Here is a 7,221-nt window from a genome sequence, read left to right as displayed (position 1 = left end):
ATTTCTTCTTAGTTATTTTAGGTTTGCTATTTCTTTTCATGTTCAAAATATTTTTCTACCAGTGTTACCACGGTAAGTTGTATAATAAAGTTAATGTATAATTCATCAAATAAATGTTAATAGGTAACTGCGTCGAGCTTGGGCATGCTATGGCCCCCCATTCGCCCAGTCCCCCACCCCTCCCCTTCTCGCACTCGTCGTGTCAAGACGTGCGAATTACCCAGTCCGCTTCCAATACCCTTGGGGGAATACGGTATTGTATAATTGTTAGAGCTAAGAAGGAACCCAGGTGTTACTGGTAATTCCTGCTATACTTGAAATCTCTTAATTGTTAAATGATAAGTCTATTATGTGTCTTGCTAATATAGTTAATGTTAAGTAGAATATATTTCTTATATCCTATTGACCTGAAGTATGAAGACATCCTTACAGTCATTCTTTCCCCCATCTATATACAAATTACGAAAGATCTTCAACTCAATGAAATTGTTAATTATCTTCATGAATTGCTAACCATATATCCAATTGAATAGAGTTAGGGAGGGAATTATTGTCGCGTTTCCTCCCGCCCCCTTTTTTTTTTCCTTTATTAATTTGAGGTAGGTTTCATTCCTCAAGTATAAGAGGTAGAGGAGAACACGATAAAGGGGGGGACGGAGAGGCAGAGGGAGAAGGAGAGGCAAAGAGGGAGGAATACTAATTATTTTGTAATTTGTACATACATACATACATACATACATACATACATACATACATACATACATACATACATACATACATACATACATACATACACACATACATACATATACCAAGGCTTTTTCCCCTTTACAAGGGAGGTAGCCAAAAAGAAAAAGGCATAAAATCATTCCCACCCATTCCATCCCTAAATACACTCCACTCCCCTCCACCCTCCCTCCCATCTTAGCACCTCCTGGATGACGGGTCATCCCTACACCTTTGTAATTTGTATTGTGACAATTCTGTTCCCCTCATCCACTTCTTGACCACCTCTACGACTCTACGACTCTACGCCGTTGGTGCGATATTGTCCCCAAGGATAAGTGCTTATCATTCTGATTTCTTCGAGAAGTTTTAGCACACTTGTTGAACGACATGGGACGTCGAACCCCGCCACGGCCGCGGACGGAACGGCTGTCGCGCATATAGGTCTGACGTCAAGGAATTCTGTTTTCAGTGAGAGACGGGGAAGTTAAAACTGCCTTGATCTACGTTATCTCGGTTGTGTCTTTCACCAGAGTGAAGTATATTTACTCTGTTAAGTAGTAGTGGACGATGTCGGTGGACGGGCAGGCGTGAGAGGGGAGAGGGAGGGAGAGGGAGGGGGAGGGAGGGAGGAAGGGGGAGAGAAAGAGCGAGTCTTCATCATTCTCGCTCACGTGCGGACGCGGAAAATGACGGAAATGGGCCACTGGTCCACAAATGACAACTCGTGAAAGAAGTTGTGTGCGTGTTAATGTGCTTGTACGTGTCTGCGTGTTCGGATGTGTGCGCGACTTTGTGTGTATGTGTGTGTGTGTGTGTGTGTGTGTCTGTGTGTGTGTGTATGTGTGTGTGTGTTTGTTATTGTGTTTTTGTGTGGATTAATAGTGATGTAGGTAAGTTTGCGGACGACACTTAAATAGGACGCCAAATTAGGTCAGGAGACGACGCTGAGATTCTGCAGGACGATCTTAAAAAATTAATTACATGGTCGGTGAAATGGCAAATGAACTTCAATATCTCAAATTACAGCGTGTTAAAACGTAGGGCTACACAACCCCGAAAATCGATATAGCTTAGATAACACGTTTTTAGAGAAGACTGAGTTCAAGAGAGACTTGGGAGTCCTGACCTTAAATCCATGAAACAGTGCATTAGCGCCAGGAATAAAGCTAAAAGAGCATTAGGTTTCATTGCTAGGACGGTTACGAATAGAAATACAGAAGTAATTATCAAACTCTATCTTGCGTTAGTTAGACCTACCCTTGACTATGCGGTACAGTTTTGGTCTCCGTCTTATAGAATGGATATCAATTCACTAGAATCAGTACAGAGGAGAATGGCCAAAATGACACATGGACTCAGAAATTTACCTTACGATGAAAGGCTTAGGCACCTTAATTTACTCTCTCTGGAAAGACGCAGAATGCGGGGTGATCTAATAGAGTTGTTGAAGTGGATCAAAGGCTTTAACAAAGGTGACGCAAATAAGGTCATTATATTAAGACAACAGGGCAGGACTCGCTGTAATGGATTTAAATTGTACAAATTTATATTTAAGAAGGAAATGGGCAAAAATTGGTTTACTAATAGGGTGGTCAACGAATGGAACAAACTTAGTAACCATGTAGTGAGCGCTGAAACTATATTTGTTTTAAGAAACTGCTAGACAACTTTATGGATGAGGATGACAGGTGGTAATAAACATGGAACTGCCTAGTGTAGACCTCATGGTCTTTTGCAGTCTTCTTTATTCTTATGTTTTTATGTTATGTTCTTATGTTCGCGTTTTCGTGTGTTTGTGTTTGTGTGTGCTTCTGTGTGTGTCTGTGTGTTTCTATGCCTACGTGTACGTATATATATACATATACAGTATATATATATATATATATATATATATATATATATGTATATATATATATATATATATATATATATATATATATATATATATATGTGTGTGTGTGTGTGTGTGTGTGTGTGTGTGTGTGTGGGTGTGTGTGTGTGGGTGGGTGGGTGTGTGTGTGTGTGTGTGTGTGTGTGTGTGTGTGTGTGTGTGTGTGTGTGTGTGTGTGTGTGTGTGTGTGTGTGTGTGTGTGTGTGTGTGTGTGTGTGTGTGCGCGCGCCTCTGTGTTACTGTGCATCCGTATTTCTATGTTCCTGTGTGTGTGTGTTTGCGTGAGTATGTGCACTCATATATGTTTTGGCGCATTTGTGCTCTTTCTTCAGGTAGGTACGAGTATGTAGGTAGATAGCTAAACAGTAAGAAATGAAAGTATAAAAAGAGTATAGAGAGAAAGAGAGAGAGAGAGTGAGTGAGTGAGTGAGTGAGTGAGTGAGTGAGTGAGTGAGAGAGAGAGAGAGAGAGAGAGAGAGAGAGAGAGAGAGAGAGAGAGAGAGAGAGAGAGAGAGAGAGAGAGAGAGAGAGAGAGAGAGAGAGAATATGAATAAATGAGTGTGCGCGTACGTAGGTTGAACTGCCTACGCACCCTATCCTGCGTCACAAAAAAAAAAGAAAAAGAAAAATCAAAGTCCACTTATAGCTGTGGGCTGAAACATACATATAAGCATTCTGCGGCGAAGTATGGGACGGGGGTAGGGGGCGGGGTGGGGTGGGGTAGGTTTGGGATGGGAATACGGTGTGTGGGGCAGGTGCATCCCATGGAGAAGTCGGTTCATCAAGGATGAAGACTTAGAAAGAAGACGCGTTAGAAGTAATCCGCGAACAACAAAGAACAGAGTCGAGTTGAAGAGTCATTTGAGACAGCCAATTATAGTCTGAAACCTTTGGAAAAGATAGAGAGAACGAAGGAAGTCACACCATAAAAAGACTTTGGAACAAAACAGAATTCAGGTTGCAAGGATACGATCATCAGAGAAAATAGGAAATGAAAAGAACGACACGCAAGGGAAAGATGTAGTGAGAACAAAAAAGTCCCACCAATAGCTGCAGAAGATCTAGTAAACACACACACACACACACACACACACACACACACACACACACACACACACACACACACACACACACACACACACACACACACACACACACACACACACACACACACACACACACACACACACACACACACACACACACAAAACAACAGCTCGTGGCGCAGTTGGTAGAGTCCCCGGCTGCCACTACGGAGGTCCGGGTTCGAATTCCGACCAGGGCTGAAATAGTTTCAGTATCACTACGCTGCGGGTTGTTACTCCAACTCCCGTGAGTGGGGAGTTCGTGGTGTATGTGCGTGTAGGGTCACAGCATTAACCATAGATCGGTCATATACGAGCACTGAGCTCTCTTTCGGGAGTGAAATAGCTGTCGATCACGAGTCCAACACGTGGTCCAAAGACCATGGTGAAAAAAGACTATGGATAATCACACACACACACACACACACACACACACACACACACACACACACACACACACACACACACACACACACACACTCACACTAGTACTAACACACACACACACACATACACACACACACACACACCAACACACACACATAAAAATAAGATAAGAAATGAACTCTCTTCACTTTTGAAAATATATGTATAAAAAATTGTGACCATTGAGCTTATGAGGGGAAGGAAATAGAATGGAAAGGAGAGTTTAATACGAAGAGGATGAGAATCGTCAAGAGGGTGTAAATAAGAGTTTAATGGGCGATAAAGTTAATTAAACAAAAGTTAAAGCATAAAAGAGGCAGCTAGAGACCAAATGAGAACGGAAAATTAATTCCTAATCAAATGTAGACTTTTATCCCATAAAATGGAGGGCCAGGCAGCGGAGGGGTAGTAATGAATTGAAAGGCTGAAATCTTGCTCACGCGCGCGTGTACACACGCGCACACACACGCACTCACACACACACACACACACACACACACACACACACACACACACACACACACACACACACACACACACACACACACACACACACACACACACACACACAGACGGACTTAGTGTGAAACTGAATAAAGGATTTGTTTTTGTTTTCCTCTTGTTTTAGTTTCTTTTTTTTTTAGTTTATGTTTTTCCTGACTATTTTTCGCTTTCAATTCATCATTACCTCTTTCCTTGTTAGAAAGGATTACAAAGGAAGAGTATGCCGGCATTAGATTTTTTGATATATAACTAGGTTGGATGAAAATGAATAGATAAATAAATAAATAAATAGATAAAAAAAAAAGTGAACAAATAAGTAAAGTAAATAGGTAATAATAAATAATGAATAGATAGATAAACAATGATAATTTGTAATAAAAAGTTAAATAATAATAAATAAACAAATAATAATAAATTAATAGATAAAATTTAACAAAATAAATGGCAGTCATTACGGCATAATGACTTTATGTTTTACTTTCCCTCTTTACCCTTCCTCCTTCGTTATCGTTTTCCATCTCCACCTTTCCATTCTGTCGCATCCCATTTCTTCTTTCCTTTCGTCATTTTCCTCCCGTTTCACTTCCTTCTCTCCTTTTACTCTCTTCGTTTTACTACCGATTCTGTTTTGTTTTTCGTCCCTTTTTCTATTTTTTTCTTACTTTTCTCTTTTTCCGCTTTTTTGTTATTGTAAATTCTTACTTAGGTAGATTAATCAAAGACCACAAGACCTCTTGAAAAAGTCTATTAGTCTAGATTACTCCAGCAGACCTTCCTGGTTTCCTTTCCACGTAAAGACTGACAGCTCTTCTCTCTCTTGGTGGAATGCATCTGAAAAAGCTGACATCAGCATTTTGGAAAGTTTGCAGGTTATAATTTGTTTACATTTTATTTTGGTGATACAAGTTTTGGATACTATTTTATTTTACAATAATTGTCATAATTAGAGTATATAGTTATTTCTGGTTATTTATATATTATGGCTATCAGTCTAAATTACATAATATATTGTGTATGAGTAAAAGGTGTTCTTAGGAATCGGGTATTTCACGGTTTGGTTACGTGAAGGAAGAAGTTAGTGGTGTGTGTGTATGCATGTTCGTATGTATGTTGCGGTGTAGTTCTCCATAGGTGTTGCAATATGTAGGATTATGGTTACAATATTTTTCCTTCCGCTCGCAGCTGTTGATCCAATACTTTTTAACTCCTTTTCTTATTCTATCATACCCTTAACTGTTTCTCGTAAGCCCACAGCTCATTTGTTTATTTGTTTGTTGTTATTTGTTTGTTTATTATTTATCTATATGCATTTATTTTATTTATTTTTATTTATATATTATTATGATTTTTTTCTTTTTCTTTTATTTATTTATCATATTTTTTTCCGCATCCGACCTAGTTATGGACCAAAAGGTCTCCTGTCGGCATGCTCCTCCTTTGTAATCCTTTGTAAGACGCGGTGCGACCGTGTACCTTCGTAGGATCCATCCCGGTACTTTGTAGCGGATTGTGCGTGTCCTGTCCACTTCATTGAAAGACGTATACATTGACAATGCATAAGTACAAACGTGATTTGAGGAGCCTACGCCAGGAGGCGCATAACTGAGACCAAAGCCGTCACCTTTGCCTCTGTGCTTGGATTGTTGGAGCAGCTCATAGTCACTGCTAGGAACTGGAGAGAAATGAGGAATTCGAACCTACAACTAAGTGAATGCGAGACTTGAACGCCTCCGATTAGACAAACAGCGCATTACGTACAATTGTGTGGCGAGGAAAATGGTTCCGGACCCTCTTAGCTTTAGGAACTGTTGATAGCTGGGTTTCGATCCTTCCTCATTTTTTTTTTTTTTTTCCCAACGACCGCGAAGTGGCCCAGTTGATACCATACCTACCCCCCGAGCAAATAGTCGCGAGTTCGATTTCCTGGACTTACTGCAGGAATTTTTGCGTTTGTTTCCGACAGCCCAGGTGGCCAGGCGGGGAGACAACCCATACATCGGCTTAAAATACCCAGCGGCTTGCCGCAACTGACAAGACTTTGCCCTACTAGGGTTTTCTTGCTCCCTACTTCGTGAGAGTAAGATGGTGAGTTAAAGTTTTAGTCCAGTTTCAAGACTCTTCCTTCGAGGTTGTTTGGTCTTCACACTGCTTCTTCCCAGACCTCGCCCAAGGGGTCGTCTCACTTACAATCAGGATAAAATCGTCTGTCGTCAGCCAAAACAATATTTCAAAATGCAAACCAGGGTTTTAATAAGTCAGTCACTCGTATCTGCTCTAGCCTCCCAAAGTGACACCCCAAACGCACACGCACACACACACACACACACACACACACACACACACACACACACACACACACACACACACACACACACACACACACACACACACACACACACACAAACACACACCACGGCTCGACGGCGCAGTAGTAACGTTCGCAACTAACCTAGCAGTCCGAGTTTGAATCCCGCCCAGGGCTGAAATAATATCAGTATCGCTGCGCTGCGAACCGTTACTCCAACTCTCGTGGGTGAGGAGTTGTGCGTGTGTGTGTTTCAGGTCACAGCATTACCCATAGATCGG

This window comes from Oratosquilla oratoria, chromosome 19, assembly GCF_046742065.1.
Source record: "Oratosquilla oratoria isolate Oo_2021 chromosome 19, ASM4674206v1, whole genome shotgun sequence".
NCBI lineage: Eukaryota > Metazoa > Arthropoda > Malacostraca > Stomatopoda > Squillidae > Oratosquilla > Oratosquilla oratoria.
The sequence above is the reverse complement of the archived record's forward strand: the minus strand, read 5'-3'. Positions refer to the sequence as shown.